The 24,366-nt window shown below is 43.3% G+C and overlaps 1 long non-coding RNA gene across 1 annotated transcript in view; it reads right to left on the reverse strand.

The window, feature by feature from the left end:
- LOC117218329 (uncharacterized) overlaps positions 1-24,366 on the reverse strand; it is a 146,652-nt gene that overhangs the window by 99,714 nt on the left and 22,572 nt on the right. The gene's annotated exons all lie outside the window — the stretch shown is intronic.

Here is a 24,366-nt window from a genome sequence, read left to right on the forward strand (position 1 = left end):
GCAGGGCGCAGGGCGCCTCGTCATCCTCTCTCTCTGTTCCACCCCCGACCGCCGCGTAACATCCGCCTGTCACTAATCCGAAAAACCTCGAAGAAGGTTCATCATCTGCTTGTAGGTGGCTGTCTGTCTACGACGACCGCATAATGCCGGTCGTCTCGTGTTTATGGCGTTTTGTGGGCAAACAGAATCGGCGATCTCTTCCACTTTTCCCGCTGCTGCTTATTTTTGTCGACCCAGTCTCCCCCGTGCTCCCGGTTTCCTCTGCCGCCGTGTTCGAAGCTCTCTCTCTCCTTTATCTCCGCGGTTGGCGTGTCTTTTGTCAGTGTGCAGCCGAGCGACGCGCCGGTGTTCTGCATATTTTGAATATATCCGAATGGATCCCGTGCACCTTTCTGACGTGCGCACAGCGCCGGAGAGGCGGCGCCCTTTTTCCACGGGCTCCGCGCGGTGAGCGAACGTGATCGAGTGCATCTACGATGGTGCACGGGCTCCTTCCCGGCGCGGCCCGACCCGGCCGGAAGGACACATCGGTTGCATGTATCGACGCAACAGTGCGACCGGGGGCTTGTTAAATATTTATTCCGGTCGGCGACACAATGGCCGCTCCTCGAGGAAGAGGATCACCACACAAAAAGAACAGCAGCCGGTTAAAAGTCTCGCGCCACTGAAAAGCTCACGGTTTCGCGACCAATAGAACCGATCCATTTCATCGGGGGGAGGGGGAGGGGGCACGGGGCCCGGAAGTTCCAGGTGAGCGCTCGTTCAACGTCGATACTGGTAATCGATGCAACGCGGTGGCGGGTCCCGGGATTTGTAACATACGGAAATACCTTTACAAAGGATTCTTAACACTAGATTTACGGAAACCGTCATTTTGACGTTTTCACTAATTTTTTGATTTACGATTATACATATCGTAAAGATACATTTTACGAGTTATTTATTCAATTTATATGTTACTTATGGCAGACGTTACAATAACACTTGTTGAAAATCAGAATAAATTTCTCATTGTTACTTGTATAAATTAATATAAAACAGCTGTTTGTTGTGCTCCGTAAATCTAGTGTTAATATGCATATTAAACTGCTTGGAATTTTGTGCGTTTATGACAATAACAAGTAGGCGAAATGTAAGGCGTTAAAATTATGGATATCGTTTTTAACTGATTACAGTCGTTCGATTAAGAAGAAAATCTTTAGTCAGCTCTTGTTTCTTGCAATTGTATGGAGATTATCGTTTTTAATTGGGAAATGAGTGATAATAAATTGTACTATCTTAATAATTCAATCTGTCTTTCGTTCTTTCTACTTTTCGCAGAAATGTTTCCAAATATAGTAAATTCTCTCTAATTGACGCTGAGATTGTGCACAAAAATGGACAATTTGGGAAGAGGAGATGCGATTATTGGAGCCTTGCGACTCGTTTTTATAGTAGCCGATTATCAAACGGGAGTCAATTCGGGAGAATTTACTGTATTTCTTCCATTGACTGTAAGATACATTCATGTATGCACATCATTTTGTAGTTCATGCAGTCAGATAACTGAATTTATTTATTCGTTATGCAATTCTATATTTCCAAGGCCAAGTTTAAAAAACCCTTGAAACTAGAGATTTTATTTTCTTAGTAATCGGTCATCGCAATACGAAAATGAATGACAATCACGGTTTAGCGAACTATTTAACAGCTGTCTGAGAGAATATCCTAGTTATTAACACTAGATTTACGACACCCACCAAAATGACGGGTCATTAATTTTTTAATTTACAATTATTCATATCGTAAAGACACATTTATGAGGTATTTATTCAATTTATATGTTACTTACGGCAAATGTTACAATAACACTTGTTAAAAATCAGAATGAATGTCTTATAGTTACTTTTATAAACTAATATAAAACAGCTGCTTTTTCGTGCTCCGTAAATCTAGTGTTAAATCGAATCTCTTCCACGTTCTGATTCTTACGAGGCTATCTATGAAAATTAACAAATAATAATAAAATTAATTATAAAATTAATAACAAAAATTACCGTCTAGTTTAAAGCAGGAATTAGTAACTGGTCGGACGTCGTTGAAAATTGAAAAACCAACGGGCCAATGAAGAAATATAACGAGAGTCGTCGGTATCTGCATCGCGAGCAACCTCCTTGAAATCGGGGGGTAGGGCGATGGGCGGGTGGGGGGGTGTATTCGGCGGTAGATGGAGAACAAGCGTCGAACGCGATTACTCGTCTGTATATGTTTATATGAAAGGGCGCCTTATATCCGGAAATGGGGCTGGCTCTGTTTTCCGCGGAGCGCGCACAATCGCGGGATGAGCCGAAGCCAGAGCGGCACGTACGACGGCGGTAAAACTTCTGTGCCACTTCAGTTAACTTCTGAGGGAAGGCGGAGCAAACAATTCCGGAATTAAAGTCACGGCGATCCTGTGGCTGTTCGAGCGGCTCCGTCAACGCCGCCGCCGCCGCCGCCGCGGCTACGCGGGCTGCGGCTGCGGCGCGCTGCAACGAAGGCTGCGAATTGCAGATAGAGTCAAAGGATCGTCGTCTCTTGCGCACGAATGTTTGCGTATACGCGTGTATCGGGTCTGCGATGCACCCTCGCCGTGTTGTCGTCGGTTGTTTCTCTCTATTTACCGTCGGAGAGCGAGCCCGGGGTAGCTAAGGGAGAGGAGAACGATAGGAAGAAGCGCGCAGGAGGGCCATGGTGGGACGAAGACGACGGGTCCGGCGGAAACGAGAGAAAGAACCATCCAGGCCCGGCGTGGGGGTGGACGAGAGGAGACGCGACGTGGCGCGAGACGCGGCCCCACTTTTTACCTTCGGCTCTTTTCTCGAGCGCTCGTTTTTCCCCCTTTGTCCCGAAGCACGGAAATTAAGAGACTTCTCCCGGCAGTCCCAACCCCTTCGAAGGATCCGCGTACGTGCAGCCACCTATACCTACGCCAGACCGGGGAATCAGCGAACGCACACCAAACCGATCGGCTCTATCCGAGCCAGTCGCACACACCGCCGCCAGACGCACAACAGGGACGCGAGTCATTGTCCGCGGACACCTGTGGACTTACGTGCCGTGCACGATGTAGCCACTTACTTCGCCAAGAGAGAGAACGCGAGAGACACGCGGGAAGAAAGGAAGAGAAAGAAAGAGAGGCGAACAGAGGAGAAAAAGCTCTCTTGCGTTTTTCTCCGCTTTTCACACCCGGCGAACTAAACACCCCCTAGCACTATGTCTACAAGACTCGTCATCTGTCCCTCTTCAGCCGACCCGGCGGCCCTATCACCTTGTCCTTCTCGGCCCCCAGCCCGGCGCACGCCTCGCGGTTCTTAGCTCTCTCTAGCCTCCTCGCGCTTCGTTTTTCACCCCCCGAGGTGGGGTGAGAAAGTCGTTTACGGCATTAAATCGCCTCAGCCTACGCCCACGCCTCGCGCGCCCGGTTGCTTTGTAAACCGCTTCACCCTTTTAAGGAGAAGATAATGCAAAGTGCACCGGCGCTGCCTTATGTCACGCGAAACAGCCCGGCGCGGCCCGCCCGTATCCGGCAATGTTTCCTACGCCGTCAAAGTGGTTCCTTTAATTAAAAAAGTTATTATCTTGGAGGCGGCGCGGTGGCAGCAGCCAGAAGCCGGGCTCTCTCTCTCTCTCTCTCCCTCTCTCTCTCTCTGTCGCGTTTATCGTTTTCCCTTCTTATTTATACCGTAACGACACCACGACGCGCACACGCGGCTCCGCGAGCCGAATAAACGCATGCTTAGAAAGCGATTGTTGTCTCCGCTAGGCGGAGAAAGAACTCGTTAGCTGCCGGACTGATCACGAATGAGAAGAAACGCGGTCAGAGACGGGCTTCTTGAGCCGTTTAACGGGTCGAGTACGGCAGGCTAATTATATGGGGGATTATTTAAATCGCGGATTTGTCCGCGAGTTCTTTACACGGTCTTGAAAGGATCTCAAGTTGTAAATTGCACCGGTGCGGCGGGGGACGTGGCGCAGATGGTTATTATCTACCAACAACTTGCAAGTTCGCACAGTCGAATGCATTCATTGGCTTCAGTCCAGGGCTTTGGTAATGTCGCGTCGCCCTGAATACGGTGTTTTTGCGCGAGGTTTTCAGGATTCTTAAAAAATCTAGAAGGACGTGAAACAGTTGGCGGAATATTTTAATGGGTCTGACGGTATCTGAGAATAAGCAATGATTTTTATTTATTCCGACGAACGCGATGGTAGATTCATTTTGTTTAATTAGTTGGAAATTGTCATTCTCTCGAGTCGACGAAAAATTGCACGCTCGAAAACGTGAGCTTCGCGGGCGATTTAGGAACGTTTAGGCAGCGAATGGGACCAATTTTTGTGTCCGTTTCAAATACCTAGCGTCGATGAAACTCATTGTATGAAGAATTATTTTGGTAGTTCCAGCAAATTATAATTAAAATTTATAAATTTAATTTTTCGGACGATGAGACGTGATAATCTTGAATATTGATGTCGATCAATTTCGATTAATCACATAAACGGTTTCGCTAAGTGGTTCGGATTAGGGACGGGGCTGCACCTTGCGTCGAAATTAAATCGATACGGTGATGAATGTATCGAGCAGTACACAACTATCGATGATATATGTACTTACGGTGCCCCACAAAAGTATTCGTACACCTTTTAAAATCCAGTAACTATTTTAGAACTGAACTATATAACTCGAATTTTTTTCAGACGATGGATGGACTAGTCTACTAGACGATGACTGAAATGCTTTTTCTTTTAGCTTTGTTCTTACTTGAAATTACAGAAAGTAACAATCTCTCATTCATGAACTTTTTTATATATCTGAGCCTATAATGAAATTTTAAGAAACGTCTTTCGTAGATCTTGGTAACTTAAATGCATATTGAGAATTTTAACGAAATTGGTTCGCGTTGTTACGAGTTACAACAAATTAAAGATCGCAGAAATCGCGATTTTATCACTATTTTGACCAAAAACTGTAAGAAATCTGCATATAAGTTACCGAGATCTACAAAAGGCATTTTTTAAATTTTCGTCATAGGCTCAGATAAAGAAGTTAAAAAATGAGGGTTTTTAATTTTTTCTTTTCATTTCAAGTAATAGCAAAATTAAAAAAAAGTTTCTCAGCCACCATCTAGTAGATTAATCCCTTTATCATCTAAAAAAGATTCAAATCATTTAGTTCAGTTTCGAAAAAGTCATTGTATTTTGAAAGGTGTCCGAACACTTTCGTGGTTCACCGACGACCAACTACAATTTCGCATTTCTTCCAATAGGAAACATTAAATTTTTCATTAAAAAATAAACAAGATAAAGGAAATGAAAAAGTATAAAGCTAATTATACCCGAAAACAAACCAATGCCGCAGCAATTGGTCACACAACAGTAGCCGGCTCCACTACCTCGAGTCTGTTCAGCTGCGAAAGAAATTGCGAGGGCGACGCAACAGTTCCGGCGGCCAGCAATTAACAAGAAAAACGACAGAGATTCGCGTGCTAGCCGAAGGTTCGAAGGCCGGTCGATCGCGAAAACAAGACCCCCCATGTCGGCGTAAAAACACGATTGTCCGTGTCGGAAGTATCTACGCGCCGCGCTCCGTGGTAACGAGTGTATTTGATGAAATGCGAAAAACCATTGCTTAACTATCCGTAATATCTGCGGCAACGAGTATCATGGCCCGTTGAGTTCGCACAGTTTGAGAGAACGACGAGTAGTGAAAAAAAATTCGTGCTCGTAAATTTATACATGCCTGTGCACACACGTACGGACACGATACGAACACGTACACGCGTCGTTCCGCGGGGGTGTGTTGGTATATTGAGAAATGGGCAGAGCACGGGGTTCGGTTGGCAGGGGGAAGGGGGGGCTGGAGGGGGCCAGGAGGTGTGCAGTCGATCTGGTTGGCCAGGGTAAAAACAAAAATCGAAGCCGAACCCACAGATACGCGGTTTTTGCGAAATTACGGGTCCCGCCTCGTGCCTTCGCGCTCCCCCGTAAATCAATCGCCGCTTCGACGTTCGTATATATTTTCCGTTAATTATTTTTATTCACGGACCCGCGCGTAGGAACGCCCAGCGTGTCCATGAGGGTCGATCGGTGTGTCGACACGCGCAACGCACTTGCTGGATTTTTCTGCGACCTCGCGAGCCGGTGTGCGTGTGATCGTGTGTGCGTGCTCGTGACAGAGGAAAAGCGAAAAATAAAAGAGAGAGAGAGAGAGGGGGAGAGAGAGAGAGGGAGAGAAAGAACGGGAGACAGGGACAGCGAGTGCACGCAGCTACGACGCGTCCAGGTAATTCCGGGAAATATGGAGGCTCGGCCACCGTACCCGAGCATAATGTCATCTTCTTCTCGCTATCTCCGTCCTGCACGTCAATTTTTTTTTTTATTTTCTTTCACGTACACTCGTTGCTGTCAGCGGTGCGTGTTCACGCGTCCGTTCTCCAATAGGACGAGGAGAGGAATAGAGTGACGTGAGGGGGCTGGCATTGCGGGGGTGGCTGGGGGCGAGAGAGCGCGGCTGGTTCGTCAAATTTGCACATTTATTCGTTTACCGACATACAATCGAGCTTAAAACTTGGCTGAGTTCGTATGAATGCGTGGACACTGGCGGCGTATGTGCGACACTACGCAGGAACTTCATCCCTTATTCATAACCCTTCGAAGGGCTTGATGGAGCTCCCGAGGCTTGTGCGCGGCGCACGGGCGGTCTCTTTTTTTTCTCCTCTCCCCCCTGGTTTGCTCTCTCTTGTTTTCACGCACGACGCGGGGAGAGGGCCGCGAACCGCCGCAAACCGCTGGAAACCGCCGCGCGCGCGGCGCAGGCTTTTCCCTGAAACGCTTCATTTGTCGCGCAGCATTGTGTAATTCTTAACAATCTTGCGTGTTCTTTCAGCCCCGGCGTAGGGACGATTCGTGTCCAAATGCTGGCGGATGAGCAAATAATTTGCATCTACGAATCTCGTATCCACCGAAGGGCTGCCCTGGCCCCTCCTTCGCCTTCGTCCCACTCCTCCACCCCTTCGACTTTTTTTTTATCCGTGGAGCTCGTTCGATATCGGCTCCGAGCTTTCTACGGTAATGTACTTTTCATCTTCCACGGAGCAACCGGGCCGTTATATTCCTTTAAATCTATTATATTAATTTCAATTTGCCGATAATTGACAAATAATGGAAGCGTCGATAGAACCGTGGACATTGTCGACCGACCTTTTAGGGCGCCAAATGCCTTTACATGGGAACATGGCGAAGCATATACATATAACTGCATTAGCAAGACGAAACCTTTTACACGGGTGATCAATTCTAGTTCGGGCAGTTTTCTTCGCGCTGCTCCGAAACGAACTTCTCTGAGAAATAATCCTGATGACCAGTGTCTCGAGTGTTTACACGCATTTCTATTTCTATTCATTATTTCATTAATCTTCGGAGAGCCGAAAAGACAATATACAGGGTGTCCCAAATATGTCTCGCAATACGGAAATGGGGATAGCTGGAAAGTCATTCGAAGTAACTTTTCCCTTAGCGAAAGTTCCATCTACAGTTTTGTTTGCGGGTTATTAACGAAAAACACTGACCAATGAGAGGAAATTTGCCGCGGCTCGCCGCAGGTTAATTTCGTTCTAAGTTAGAAGATCTAGAAAAAAATCCGGAGAAAACTAAAATAAATCTAGGCATTGATAGACTCTGCCGATTTTATGCATTGATGAGAAAAATAAGCGAAACATTAAAAAGTAGAAGCGTGAAAAGAATGTATGATTATAGTCACGACACGATTAAAATTCTTTGAAGAGCAGCCTAATTATTAATATGCAGAAGGCGCGAAATTCTTAAACAACTTAGAAAAACCGGGAAATCTGAATGGGAGGAACTGTCGTCGAATTCCTCGATAGACGGAAAGTGTAAATAAAGGCCAGGACACGCTGGTTGCCTTAATTTTCGAAGGGTGCCCAGCTACACGGAGGGCGGTCGCTAATTAACGATTCAATCGCACACTCGGTCGCCTCGATAGTTTAATTAATTCCGAAATAGTTGGAGGCGCGGGTGGGCGAGCGAGCAGGGCGCACACCTCGGAAATGAATCTCCGAGCCACCCTCGTCAGGCATCCTGTGGTCAGGAGATCCGGCAAGAAATAAATTACCAAACTGTACACGGCTGGCAAGAATGTCCACTATTCTTCCCCGAACATCGAATCGCTCACAAAACAATCTCGACACAGATCGAAGGACCGGTCGTTCTTCCGATCCCTCCGGTTCGAGTAACTACCGTCGAAGTTGGGGTGACGGCGAAGACGGGCTTCGATTGTCACTTCCGCATTTTACCGTAGGGGAGAAGCCTGCGGTATTCTCCTCCCGGGAAAGAAATCGATTTAGCTTCTGTACGATTTTAATTTCTGATGCGAGGGACTTCGAATCGAGCAACAAGAATCATTTTTTTGGTCGTCCTCTTCTTACTTTTTCGTATACAGTAATCCATCCGTGTAATAAAACATTTATCTATCTCGCAGCTCAGGTTAAATAGAATATTACTTTCTGTATTTGTAATGTTATAGGTTAATGATAATATGATGGGAAATTGAATTTAATGGAAGTTCGTATTATACGTTTAGGATGAAAATTTAACTACTTAGATATACTTCGAATATATAATAAATAACTAGAACATATAAATCACTGCACAAGATGTACTTCTCTAAAGTATCATGTTACGAACGGAATATTAAAGCATTTTATTTTCTGAAACTAAACATAACAGGAATTTCGCAGCATTCGGTAAAGTGAATTAAATGGAACTCGAATTTCTAGAAAATGCGGACTACTGGAAATTGTTTTACAATAATGATAGAGATGAGCGGCACGGTTTCATGTAATGCGATTAAATATAATCGCATTGATTCTCGCAGTTGGCAGCCAATATCTGCCAATCGATCACTATAGGACGAGCCAAAGAACGAGAATCCGTACTTGTTTCGCGGTGGACGCACTAATTGAACAGAACCTAAAATTTAAGTCGCGATAAGGGTGCCAATGATCTTTCCTCCAAGGTGAACAATTGGAAATAACTGTACATACATACATCTTATTCCACAGTTCGTGAACCTTCAATTTGATTAACACTTTGATTGCCACACCAATCGCCTCAAAAATTTCATAAAATTCAAATATCTTGTTCAATCAAATAAAAATTGAAAGGTCAAGTTGTACAACGTCAATTACATTTACAACATTCTAACATTTCGCGGATCCTAATGAAAATTGGAAGATATGATAGATTAGCGCACAAACGAATTTTCAAATCTGAACAAATAATATCGGCAGTCAGAGTGTTAAGTATATAAGTTAAATAATAAAGATCGGAATATATTGTTTATTTTTTCCAGTATCTAAGTCTTTGGTATATAATACAAAATTATTTCAATTGTTTACTACTAAATGCAAATTACTATGGATTCTTTTCGAATTATTTTCACAGGTGATTCTCGTCTTACATACACAGCTATCATTATGGTAACAGTTCACAATTCTACAACCTAATTTTTCCCGCTTTTTGTATTAATCTTTCTTTTGTATTTTTTCTTTTTTTTTACCAACGGTACTGCTTGTATGTCCGATAAAATCTAATTAAAAAATCTATTATACTTTCCTGTACTATACACAGTTACTATATCTACTATACATAAATTTATTGTATATGCTACACTATTTCTTAATTTTCTTCTTACTTTTGTATTATATTATTATTATTATTATTGTTATATAAATATATTATTTCTTCCTCTCTGCTTAAATTATTATCGTACTCGTGTGCCGGCTATAGAAAATCTTTCTTTTCTTCTGCAGTAAAGGATCTTTTTATCGGTATACACACGAACAAATTATTATTATTATAAATCGTCATCTAATTCTTCTTCGCAATGATTCTTCGTCGTTATGCCCTGTCTCCGGGAGCAGCATGGGACGATCGCGATTTTCGCCGCGATATTCGGGAGATCTGACGAGCCCTCGAACGATAGCCGCGGTAACAAGTCTGAAGGAGCGAAGTTGGTCATAACACACGTGTATCATTACATGCTCGCCGGCGAGTTTTCCCGAGTTCCGACTTTTCCGGTAGCCGAGGAGAGCTAGGTAGAGCACACCTTGCCGCCGATTCCTCTGACTTTGCCTCATACGTGGGGTGCATATCGGGGAAGCGCGAGAAGCAATCGAGGCTCATAGAAAGAGCCTTTCTCGTTTTCTGTGTACCCTTCGAGTCCACTTCGTCTACCTGACGGCGAAGTATCGCGGCCCAAGCCGCCTAGAGTTATCGTGTAGCTACACGATACTTGCCCGTTCTCGGTTGAAAGCTATTTTCCCCCGCTGCCGGAGAAAGTAGACGCCCTGGCTCAGGTTCTGCCGCTTTTCAAAGTGAGTTCCTCGAACCTCCCGATTCGACAAACGCCGTACCACGGTCCTCTGACCCCCCTTTCTCTGTTTTAGCTCGTCTATCGCGTACACCGACTCCTCCGCCATGTTCCTGTCTCGTTCCCCGAGACACACCTTCTCTTATTCTCTCTCTCTCTCGCTGTCTCTCTCTTTATGGCACCAGCCCCTCTCTCCCAACTCCCCCGTGATTTCTTTCTCTTCGTCGCCTTCGGACTTTGTGTCCATGATCCAATGCCGATCGCATCGACCATCGTCGTTTAATAAAGCCGCAATAAAGGCGCTGCCTGAGTGGATCCATCTGATCTGCGGAGCGTAATTGCGAATAATCCAAGTGTACACAACGCGTGTGTTTGCTGGTATCTAAAGAATGCGCGTGTGTGGGTGGGAGAAACGTATGCGTTGTCGTCGTGTCGGCCGAGCCGAGCCTTTGTCGGTCGCTCGGTGATATTAGTTTTCAAAGTTTCCGTATACCGTTCCAGGGGCCGAGAGCGTCGCCGGAGTTTTAAATATTACCAAAGTTGTGTAACACTTGATTTCGATGAATAATTGGTTTTTCCGGGGCGCAGCTCCCCTCTCACGAGGGCGCAAACGCGCCGCCAACGGCACCGGACTTTCCGTCTGAGGAATTGAAATTTCCTGTAATAAATCGAGTTACGTGTGCGAGATATTGAATTCGTACGAAATTATGCCAGTTCCTATGCCAGTGGATCGATGATTTCGAATGTATCGAGTAACGCAGCTGCAATTTCTTTCTCTGCGATTTGTTTTTTCATCGATTGATATCTGTCCCGGAGTTATCGTATTGTTGATCTTTGTGCGAGTGTACAAATTTCTATGAATCAACTTATAGAGAACGTCATCACCATCCTTGGGATCACATTTCGAATGTGTAAAATTCGTTGTCTTCGTCGTTACATTGCAAAATAAAGTATTTTCCATTCCATTCAGAAAAGTTTCGATACTAAATCCGTTGAACACATCGATGACTCGTAATCGTTTATTGCCAACAACACGTGATTGTTCGTATCTGTGGCAATTACGTGCAGGGTGAACGATAAAAATTCGAATGAAAGATGCATGAAAAAATCGTGGGAAACATCTTTGAAGTGGTTTCGAAAATTCTCGAGTGCTGGCAGTTTAGGCGCAATCTTTGACGGCCCGACGAGGGTGAAAAAATGTAGAAATTTCAAGAACGCGGCGTGGTCATCGGGCAGCCATCGGGAGGCCATCGAAATCGAGACGAACTGCAATAATTATTGGCGGCCCGTGGGGCGGGGAAGAAGAGAAAAAAGGGGCGGCAAAGGGAGAGCGAAAGGGCAACAAGAAAGGAATAGGGCGGTCGGTGCGCGCGGACGGAAAAAGAGAGAAATGCAGGAAGAGAGAGGCTGCAAGGGATGATGAAAAGTTTGACCGGACGCAGCGAGCACAATGCACCGTGGTCCACCCTCCACTCCCTCGACCCATCCACCCCATAATTCCTCCCGCATTGTACTTCCAATCAATATTGTTTTATACCGCGAGTCATGAGACGAGCTCGATGGTTCGACCGTTCGATGCTCCGGATCTCTCTCCTACAACGGCCGATGCAGTCGGCGCTCCCCTCGTCGCGCCATCGCCACCCCCGAAAATTCCTTCGTATCCAACTGATTATTTTTCTTGACCGGAGCAGCCGCTTCCCCCACACTTTAGAATTTCAAGACTTCCAGAGAAATTGCATCGTTTTTCGCCGCGATGAATGCCCTCGCAGACTGCAGCCCCGCGAGACGCTTAGTTCTGCTTCTCATTTAACTAACCAGCCCGCTTTCTTCCCTGCCAATCGAGTCCCGCTCATCCTTTCATTTATCGTTTTATTTACCCGCTCCTTGTCCGCTATTTCCGCTAATCGAATGACAGACGGATTTATTTCGTTATTCGTTGATTCGCAATTTATCGTTTCCCTCTGGCGTGGTTATCTAATAAGTAGTCACCGATTTCGATGAAATACGCGGCTATTCTCGGTTCGTAAATTACCGAAACCGTTCGTACCGATGCGATTAATAATTATTAAATTAAATGCGATGACAGAAGTTCAGGTGTCTCAAGTTTGTATCAAATGCCACCCTTTTTACTCGATTTCACTCGACTTGGCACGGTTAAAATAGCTATTTCATTTTAATTTCGAGCAGAATTATTTCCATTGATATTTTCAATGCATACTTGATCAAGTAATATTAATCACAGTTTCGAGAGTATGATGTGACATTAAGTTTGTACGACGTCTTTCTTTTTACACGTTTTCTTTCTGACACGTATCTACCGCGTGAAAACAGAATTCGGTGTATTTTACTTATCCTTAGGAACATTGCGTATGTATAGTGCTTCTACAAGCTATGTTTCTCTTTTCCAGTTGTTTGTCTGTCAACGCTTCGGTGGACGACTTCCGGAGACTAATTTTATCTCTTAATGTCGAAACAGTGAACCGCACAGATCGTATCATTATTTTCGAACACGGATAATATAGTAACTACTGAAAAATAGCTTCCAAAGGAAACTCCGAATATCGCGAATATATATATATATATATATATATATCGCGATATTCGGAGTTTCCTTTGGAAGCTATTTTTCATATATATATATATCAGAATGCGCGTGCCACCCTGTTCGATGCAAGCAAGACAGAAATCGGAGACGCTTCAGAATCACCGGAGTGAAAATGAAAGCCGAGTTCCATCGGAATAAGAAGAACGAGCACGTAGTTTTCGTTTGTCCCAGAGACCTGAAAATTTTCATCAAAATCGGTGGCTGACAGTTCGCGAGCGTTTTCTGTAAGGATGTCGATGGGTCGGAAAGTATCGCCGGCAATTGGACAGGTTTTCGATCGAACAGCTTGTTCACGCAGCCGGGGATCTATTCAGCGATCTACACGCTCGCCTATGAAGCCGGCGCGGCGCGCGCTCTTCCGCGGTTACATGAGCGAAAAGAAAACACGACAGGCACGTGCAACTGGTCGATAAACGCGGCGACGTTGACATTGGGTTTTCTCCGTCGACGCGTCTCAACGCGAGAGCTGGTTGTCTTTATACGATGACGAGAGAACGCGCAAGAACGGCGCACAATGTGCATCCGGTTGGCTCACTCGACGAGGAGGATACGTTTCGCTTGCTCGATGACGCTGATTCAGGATTACCCTCCCTCTCTAATTATCTTGCCTCTTCTCCTTCCCTCGCCGGCATCAACACACCCGTCTTCTGCCGTTCGTTCGTGCAACACGAGAAGGGACAGAAAGTCCGGCGCTGTACCGCGCCGAGCGATAATAAATTATCTTCAGTAGCACACTTCTTGAGCAGGAACCGGAAATATTGCCGGACGATAGCGATGATATCTCGCAAGAACCGGCACGGTCTCTCTCCGCGGCGATATTCTTTTCCGCGATTCTTTCTTTTTCCTCTGCCGTTCGAGTTTCCAATGCGTCAAGTTCCGGCGAAGAAAGCTTCTTCGCGGATTTCATGATTTCGACATGGGGCGCGAAGGTCGCCATCGAAAGTGCTATGAAAGAGTTCAACGAGTGTCGACGTGGCAGGTAAACTGTAGATGTTTATGAAGTTTTCGAAGATAGAGGATTGATGTTCGATTCGCGTTTTCTTCGAAGCTACGATGTATACTCAAAGTGGAATAAAAATTGTACGATTTCGTGTCTTGGAAAGTCAGATATGGTGCGAATATCGACTCCTTCCGAAAATGTATTTCATTGATTTATAGACATAAAAGTATATTAGTGTTTCAGAGGAAGTTATACCTACTATAACAAACTTTGATTAACACTAGATTTACGGGAACCGTCAAAACTGACGCGTTAAGTTAAAAAGAAATTTTTAATTTACGATTATTCATATCGTAAAGATACCATTTATGAGTTATTTATTCAATTTATACAGGGTGTCCCAGGTTTTAATGTTCAAACTTTGTCAGTATATTGTATGGCACAAAGTAAGAACAAAATGTTATGTAAACATAGGTCATATAGAGCTTTATTAAGAAGTTATAACAAAAATTCAGAATAGGAATAGTAATCAACTAAAAAAGAAATAAAAAAAAAATCTTCGATCGATGTCAATCATGTATTGTCAAGAACGGTTATTAATACATTTCGAAATGTATTAATAAACACAGCTTACATAAACACACGGCATGTGCTAATCTATTCAAGCCAATGCTCGCAATAACAGCAAGTTGATTACTATTCCTATTCTGAATTTTTGTTATAACTTCTTAACACGTTCCGTGCCGAGCTTTTTTTACTCGAATCTTCACACTTTGATATTTTACTAAAACTTGATGTATTACGTGCAATTATTAATTCTCGTACACATAACAACGTAACAAAAACTTATCAACGCCCATTCTTGCGGTGGAAATTGATTCTTCGGTTCTAAATTTCTTGTAAACAATTTGTTCAGTTCACTAAGTAAACATGCAAGCGTGTACCATCGATGGTACACGTGGCACGGAACGTGTTAATGAAGCTCCATATGACCTATGTTTACATAACATTGTTTTTCTTACTTTGTGCCATAGAATACACTAACAAAGTTTGAACATTAAAACCTGGGACACCCTGTATGTTACTCACGGCAAATGTTACAATAATAACACTTGTTCAAAATGTTCAAATCAGAAAAAATGTGTTATTGTTACTTTTATAAATTAATATAAAACAGCTGTTTCTTCTGTGCTCCGTAAATCTAGTGTTAACGAGTCCACAGATTATTGTTGAACGTTTGATTTTAAATGAACTTGCCTCTTTGATGAACCTCGAAATCTTTTGTATATAATGTAACCGAGAAGAGTCATTATTTTCAAGCTATGAAAGGGTTTGTGAAAAAAGATGATGAAGTTTCCAACGGTAACGGAAAGAGCGAATTTTTCATGCCACAGCGAACACTATATATGACACATAGAACCCGTCAATCTCTGTCACGTAATTAATATTCTGTTGAAACGGCTAGTTATCTGCGTTTCGGAGATGAGTAATTACGATCGAATGTTGAAGACATTGGACACAGAGTTATCTTGGTACGTCTCATTGTGACGACTCATAAACCTACGACCGCAGCATATCAGCAGAGACACGCGCAGCATGGTGCTTGTATTGCGTGTAAGTAACTGTGAACGTGCTTCACCCTCGTATCAATGAAATTCTCCGCTCCCTACCTCCTAAACACACCCTCGGTTTCTAGGTAAATAGGCTCTCCATCCACGGATATAATCTGTGCTCGGCATTCATTACATCTTGACCTAAGCACTCTGGTTTTACTATTTACTGGCTTGAATCTTACTTACACCGATGCTCTTTCAAGTCATCCGAACCTTACATGCCGGCTTAATCGAGTAATTCGACCCTTTACATTCACACTTTTGCAGTTACCCTATCAATTTTGTGGAAGAGAAAATTTTTTCAAACATTTAGAAATGTTTTCCTCGGACATCTGAATTATGATGTCTATTTAAAAACATTCGAAAATATTTTCTTCAGGTGTTTACTGAGATATTAGGTACTTGGGTAAAAGAAAAATATATGCAGATCTTAGGATACTCAAATCTTGACTAAGGATTGACGGTATGTGAGACCGCTACTCATTGCTTATTCATTGAGCCGTTCAATGTACAAATCGAATAACTCCACTTTTTGAAAAATTTTATATTTAAGTGTCAAAGCACTTGGTATAGTTATAGTTTTTTATATTTATAATAACTTTCCCTAATAATTGAGATTAACTCCGTAACTTAGAGGTCACTTTGATTAACTCCGTACTCTAATGTAAATCGTTGCAATAATGCAGCTCCTGTGCATTAAGTTATATCATAATATAATAATATAAAAATAAATATTGATATAAATAAAGTTTAATAAAGTTTAATTTGGTATATTTTAACTTCTACTGTGTACTTTACCAGTCTTGCAGGACTATCACTTCCAGAACATCACTACCACATCGTATTTTAGTTTGAATTATTAGAAACAATTATTTCAATTTGTCAGCGGTTTTAAAAGAATAAAATTATACCCTTGTAATCGAGATGGGTGAAACTAATAATAATGTGGATGTGCAAAATAGTGAATCATCTGATGGCTATTCAATACGATTTATCAACAAAGAGTCTGACTCAAATTCATCTACTCACTCACAATTAATCTATTCACAAATAATAATATATTATAATAGAATCGTTAATATTCATTTTTATAAAAAATCTGCAATAAAAATATCTTATAATTATCTTTTTCTGTGTTAAAAAACTTAAAACTTTAAACGCTGAATTTAAATTTATTACTTTTTTCACTTGTCAAATCAACTAACTCTTCCAGTAACATAAAAACAGTAACATTACTAATGATTATCTTTTGGCTATTGTTTCTTATTAATTTTATATACCGTTAGATGAAAGTTACATTCGTATTTATGCATTCTACAATATTTATTTCGATTTAAATTATAAAGGGAATTTTAAAAAGTGAAGTTGATCAATTTGTGCAATGAACGGCTCAATTCTTATTCATAATTGTACGAAAAGTTTAAAACAGGAACGTTTTTGCTACACTTGCTTCCACTTAATCGAACTTGGACCTCTTTATTATCAATGTTACAAAGTGAAAACAATTGATCAGATTTTTTATTTAACACTTTCATGTTCATTGATAGTAGTGACGTAAGTTTTAAGAGGTGTAGCAGTTAAGAGTTAAATCGATAAATCGTTTGTTTGCAACTTTAGGAATTAGGTGCCTGCAGAGGTGTGAAATTTAACAGTAAAAAATGTTTCAAAGTTTCTGTTTTAATGATTACCCAATCGACACGTCATGACGTAATATGTGTATCCCCGGATTGTAAAATACAAAATAGAAGAATACAGTAGTAGAATAATAGATTGTTAATTGATGGAAAGCATTAGGTGAACTGAACGACGTGAACTTTCTTCGAAAGCCTGAATAAAGTAAATTCTCGTTATCAAGTCGGAATTTCAAGACTGCGCAAATTGACGAAAAGTACATCCATCGTATAACACTGCAACACAAAAGACGAACTAACGAGAAATCCGAGTTTCCGAATGGATGACTATTATTTCATTTGCATCGATCCCTTTGTCTCGTGATAGTGGGCAACCGTGGTTTCCAATTCTACAAAACTATTCGATATCCGGATCGATCGCCGGCCATTTTACGCGGGAACAAGCGTCTTAATTAATTACAATGGTAACGAAGTAAAATCCTTGCTGGACGGCCAATCAACTTTCTATCGGTATTGTATTTATTGCCGGCCGAAGGGGAGAGAGACCCCTATTGGCAATCAATGAGGAGGAAAATAGCCATTAGCCGAATCACCGTGCTCCAAATGATTGATCAAATAGCCGATATCTCATCTTTGGGAATAATGCTTCGTCAAGTGTCCGGTTGGAGGTAACGTCCGCGCCCGCCGATCGCTTGCAACGTGAATGCGGAATGGGAGAGAGTCGGCCAGGGCAAATCGATGCCTCGGCGACGAGGCATCTCGAAAAGAACCGGCTATATCTGGCAAGCAGATTGCTTTGCGGATTGCTTCGCAGATTGCGTGCGCGGCCCGTGGCCGCAATTATCTGGATTCTTTATGCGGCGCGTTTCGAAAGTTGCGATTGGCGGGCATCGAGGACGGCAGGCCGGGGTCCAATCGACTCTGTGAGGGCCCAGAGAGCGAAGATCCGGCCCCGTTCGTGGCAATGGGCGTAGAATGCACGCGGGTAGACACACATCAGCTCGGCGATCGCTCCGGAAGAACGCGCCGATCGTCCATTGTCGTTCGCCATTCTCAACGGCCATTCAGCGTGCATTGGCTCGCCTTCGTTTCCACCGATTCGACGCACTTACACGCCTTCCTGGGCTTCGCCGTTTTGTTCCCGTTCCTCCGGCAATCGTGATACACCGACCGGAGCCCCACCTAGCGCCGAGTTCAACGCGTTCCACGGAACGACGCGCCGTGACGGTCCCTTCTCGCTTCCGGTGTCGCCTGTTTGCCGATCCACCCGCGCAATCGGGAGGAAATTACTAAGATTCGTCGTCCGTTACGTGACGGCAACGGAATCCAGGTTTCGCGAGCCCTCGTTGCGCAATGCCGCGTTACGAAATCCTCGTGTGATCGCCGGTCGAAAAACGGAAACCGATACTTCGCTTCTTCGAGAATCGATTCGTCGTCCCTTGGCGAACTCCTCTCGATACCATTATTCCGGTGATGTTTTTAGAAGTACTTTATTCTTCTTGGAAGATGTAAATTTATGGATGGAACGAGCGGATACCGGTAAGAATCGAAATTTGAGCGATGATGCATCCAGAGTATCGTCGTTTAACGCGTTCTCCGATTTTTTGTTCTAGAGACACTGTAAGATCTGTTATCTTTTTGTGACTTCGTTTTAATTCTATTCGGTTGCTGAATTGCAACTTTCAAAGATCCATAACGTTAATTCAGTTAATCCAATCGAGAGTAGATACGTACCGTTGATCACAGTGATTAATTCAATAAATAAAATTTAATTTTTCTCGAGCAATAATATGACAATTATATTTCCGAAATCTGTTGGAAGGCTTCTTTCTTTATTTCTGAGTATAATCCTAAACATCGTCAACTGTATAGTTGCCAAAAATGCACTCTACTTGATGAATAATAATATCTTTCTTTCAATTTTTCTTTTCACTAAATGTCGTAATCGTCGAAGGAAATTTTCCTCCGAATTTTCCATCGAATTTATAGAAGAATTCCTAGTCCCTTTCGCTATAATTTCGCTATTTAATTTAAATAGTTTGTGGCCGTATTTAAACAGACGAATTCGTTAGGAATTCGATAAACCAATTCTATTCTTTCAGTTGCACCGCGTCTGCCAATAATTGTTTGGAATAGTACTGTCATTTTTCGGACGTGGCGGAAATTGAGTAAAACGTTAACCCTGCCGACCCGCTGAACGATGCAAAATGGGCGACACGTCACAGGTATTCATTTCCCCCGCTGTTTCACGATACATTTCGCATCGAGAAGCAGTAGAAGTGAAATTTTATTTATTAAGATATCAATGTCGCACGCGCGCTACTCGAACAAATGCATTCATTTGTGGAGGCACTGGTGAAATCTAGCAACACCTGACCCTACGTTAGCAAACCACTCTAATTTGTCTGTATAATTATTGTGTAACTTATGTAATTTGTCTGTTAAAATTATTCTCTCTATATCTCATTATCTACCAGATTTTAGAACAGAAAGTAAAACTCGAAAGTACAGCTCAGTTAATGAAAATGGAAATGTGAAACAAGATATATCATATTTCAATACTCTTTTCTCGTAGGTAATGAAGAAGATGGAACAATTGAGATGGAAGTAATGTACGAAACTGATGTGAAGTTATAGTTTATAATTTCTATTCTTGAACTAATGTAGCCATTGGAATATTTGAAAATGCAACTGTAATGTACGTAGGTATACCGGGTGGTCAAAAAATTGTGCGATTAAAAGATTCGTTCAACTTGATGTTGTAATTTGAGGGCTGCTGAATTGTTGGGAAACTTCCATTGAAAATAATGGACTTAAGAACATCTCGATTACGAATTACCTGTGAGTGGTACGCGATACTAAAACCATGACACCGCGTGTATTGTGCGCCGTTTCGCGCATTCTCCTGGCGAGTCGGAAATTTTGGTAGGCTATCAAGGGACGAACTAATGTTCCTGCCATTTCGTCGAGGGCCCTCGACGATCGCTACCTGTTTGGCTCTTCGTAATAAAATTTGTGACGGTTTCCGTGGCTCATATGCATAATCGACGTAAATCGCTTTTACCGCGAGCGCTGCGTTAACGTCGCTCAACAACGCGTAAAATCAGGGGTGATAATTTGGAATTAAACGAATTAGTATGTTATGGCTTTGTAATTGTGTTACACCGGGCCGGCGGTGTGCGCGGCCGCTTGTAAATTCGATAAAAGAAAGTGTTTGTGAAGTCGCTCGCGCAGCGGATTCTCGCTGTTCAAAGCGCGCGCGCATGTATGTACACGTGTGTTTGAAATTCGCGCGACCACTTCGTTGCGGCCGCGTATATAAATTAATTATTTCATTAACCTCGTTCAACTTCCATTTCAATTTGCCCGGTTGCCGGGGCCATGAGATTTTTCAATCCAACGTCAAGTCGCGTTACATCTACAGAAATATTGTCTAATCAACTGTGCACACGTAATCTCATGAAAGTATTCCTACCATTGCATTCGCAACATTTAATATGCGAATTATGAACGATATAATCAAGTATTTAAAGTAATACAGCATCCGTAGCGAACAGCTGGTCTCAAGATCGTAACAATTAAACCAGGAAGAAGTACAACAGCAGATAATACTTTTAAAGCGTTATTAAATGCGGATCTTTTAGCGGAATTTTCTGCCTCGATTATAGGGTACAGGAGTTGATTAAAAACTTCCTTCTTTCTTTAATCATTTTAATCATTTTAGATCTCATATCCTACACTCATAATTACACAAAATGGGCAGTTCACATAAGCTACTTTTTAATAAAACTTTATATAATTCTTTGATCACAAAAGTATCAAAATTACATTATAATTTTACCGAGATGATCCTGAAGCTTTTAAATAATTCGCTTTCATTACTGCTGCACATTTGTTCACACTTATCTGCTTCGTACTTCGACAAGGAAATTTGCACGCATTGAACTAATTTTTGAAAATTCTGGACGACATTCGTGAGAGGTAATGAAAATTAATTGCGACCAGTATACTGGGCTAACGCTATCGAGTTGGGAAAGTACTGTCGATCTGTGAATCTCGAGGAGGGAACTCTTAACGAGAGTTTGAGAAATGTTACGTACGCCGAGGTCAGTCGAGGGTGAACCGTTTCATCTTAAGCAGATGTCGATGTGTGATGCGAAGTTGTTACGCTAATCCTTCGTTACTGGAAAGTTACTGTGACTAATCGGGGAACGGAACTTCCATCATGAGAAGAACCAGTGCCATATGCTTCGTAGATTTAATCGATAGAACTGATAAGAGATACGATTCCGCTGAATCGCATTTAAAATAAGTTCCTCGCATTTTTAACGTGACGTTTCAAGTTGAAAACCTTGTTACAAAAAGTATAGTGTGCAAAATCTAATAAATAAATTTTTCTCCAGTAAATAGACTGCAGGTTATGTAATAAGTGAATTTTGAAATATTGTCAGGAATTTGTTAATCTACTAAACCCATCAAGCGAGGAATAGAATCATTATGGGTAAGCCAATAAGTCACCAGTTTTGTTATAAGTACGTGTACAACAATATAATCTCTTTTAAGAACAATGAAAATTAACTATGCAATGAAAATTCATTATTCGGAGGCTTTTTTTCAGATCCGAATCAATATTTACTTATATAAAATATTCGCCGTCAAGTGCAATTTAATATGCACTGGCTATTTTAGAAGATAACACTGAAAAATCGTCTGCACCAAACGGCCTTTAATATACAGGGTGGACCACCCGAAGGCAGTCGCTCAAAAGTGTCCTACAGTTGTGGTAACATAACAAATGTTTTGCACGAAAGTTATTGAAAATCAATTCCACGTTAACAAAAACATATATGAATTCAATGTAGCTAAATTTGTGTGTAAAAATTAATAGTCCGAAGTCTATTCGAACTATCTACTATCTACTCTATTCTACTATTCGAACAAGCCGATCTCCCACACGATGAAGCACGATGAAATCTCATTAAGAAATGATCTTACCACAAAGATCTCGTTAACAATAAGACGCCGTTCAAATTACACGCAATATCCACTCATCGATCGAGACATTTCGGTGGCTATCTTGGGCCGACCCACCCAGTATATCCCGCAAACTGCGTTCGAACATAGTTACAAAGATCGCGCGTACCATTAAATCACATTTTATCGGAGCCGGCTACAAACATTTTTCACCGTGCATAAACCATTGTTCATCGGAGCGTTCAGAAAGTCGTATAAATGAATTTCAATCGCAGACAGCGGCATCGGCGTCGCCGGTCACCTAGCAACCGAACGTTGTCGAAAAAAAACCCCGCGTACCCCAGTTCGCGCCCGATGAAAATATAAAACCGCGATGATTCGCGGAGAGAGCCGTTCGTTCACAAAAGCCGAGACGAAGAAGTGCTTAATGTATTCCGTGTTTCGCATTAAGTAGTCAAACGAACACCAATGCACGCAGCGCCGCGAACGGTGACATCTTCGAGCCTCCGCCCCGGCACCGCGCAAACGAGGTGCCGGCAGGGCCCGATAATTGAAGCACAAAGATTCCCCCGACACCTTGCTCCTCCTTTAATCAGAGGGAGCCTCAAAAGAATCTGCCGTTCTCGAGAGCAAGAGCGTTAAACTCGAAAAAACCGATTCTTATTCCCGAACCGTGGTTAGGGGATGATCGTGAGAGCCCACCCCAACACCGGGGGCGGCAGGTTTCACGGCAGAGGCGCAAAACCGTTCTCCGATTTACCTTTGAAGCCAGCTGATCGGCCGGGCGAGGAGGATCGCGCCAGCTCGCGCAGAATTCGGCGCGGCTGACGAGTGACCACTCGTAGAATCACTACGAGTGTCTACTTGAACCAAAGGGAAACACTCTTTCCGCGTGGTTTGGTTGTTTTGCCGGGTGATCGGTGCGGCTCGGTGGTTGGGAGGTCCAGGAGGACCGGGAGCGAACTGGAAAAAAGTGAGAGAGAGAGAGAGAGAGAGAGCGAGAAAGGAAGAGAGAGAAGAGACCGCGGAGCAAGGGAGAAAACGGGGGAGAACAGGGTGGAAAACAATTAAGGGAAGACGAGGAGAGGTCCGCCTTGTATGATAATGCGGTGTAACCTCCGGCAGAGGAGAACGATACGATGAAGGAGGAGGTGGAGACGACGATCTAGGAGGTGGAGGAGACGGCTGCCGGAGGATGAGGCCGGATGAAGCGCGGAATGGAGGGGCAGCCGCGAGAACGGGGTTGGCGGAGGTCGTGGTTCTTACTTTGCATTCCTTTGTGTGTCCTCCTGAGCCCTCCATCTACCTACCCTCCTACAACCCAGTCGTCCTCCTTCCTCTTGAAGCTTGAACTAACGCCCGTGGTTTTAATGCACTTGTCTACTCCACATACCGTTCATAAAGACATATATGCTGTCTGTTGAACGAGTGGGCAGGAGGACTGATTCTTGGAAAGAGAAGCGAGACAGAGAGACGACGCGCGAGGGAACGGGCCGACGGGGGAGGGGGGGCGGGGTGACGTGGGAGAAGGTTCGCGGGAGGAGATCGGGGCGGGAGAGGAGGGCGAGAGGTTTGCCAGAGAAAAAGGGAGAAAAAGGGAGACGGACCACGCGACTCGCTCGAAGAAGAGAGAGACGGTGCCCCGCAAAGAAGAGCCACGAGCCAGAGAAGGGGAGAGCGTAACGATATGAAATGCATTTTAAATTCTAAGCATTCGCTCGCGTCATGGAAAGACCTCGGCTCTTTGCTCGCATAATCCTGCCGGTGATGTACAAAAGTCAAAAAAGAACGGCGGAGAGCCGGGGAAGAATTAAAGTGCACTGGTCGAATCAGACCTTTGCTGGGGACCGAGCGGCCGGGGAGCAAGGAACTCTTCGTCCGGTCTTTAATCAACTCTACGGATGATCCATGCAAGACGATCGTCTGACGCGTTCGATTCTACGGGGAAGAAACTCTTGCTTTTTACCAGATCGGAATTTTCGAACCACAGCGTCGAAGGCTTATTTATTTAATGATTACTTCGGTCCAAATTTCCATGCGTAGATTGCATTCTTGAATCGCGAAATATTGCTCTTAGAGAATTACATCATCGCGCCTTTATACAAAACAACAATTTTCTTTGCCGGTTACAGGACACAATAATTCAATCATAGTCCTGGATTCTTGTCACGTTTGTAGAGTTTGCGTTTAGCATGTTC

The sequence above is a fragment of the Megalopta genalis genome, chromosome 2 (genome assembly GCF_051020955.1).
Source record: "Megalopta genalis isolate 19385.01 chromosome 2, iyMegGena1_principal, whole genome shotgun sequence".
NCBI classification, from domain to species: Eukaryota; Metazoa; Arthropoda; class Insecta; order Hymenoptera; family Halictidae; genus Megalopta; species Megalopta genalis.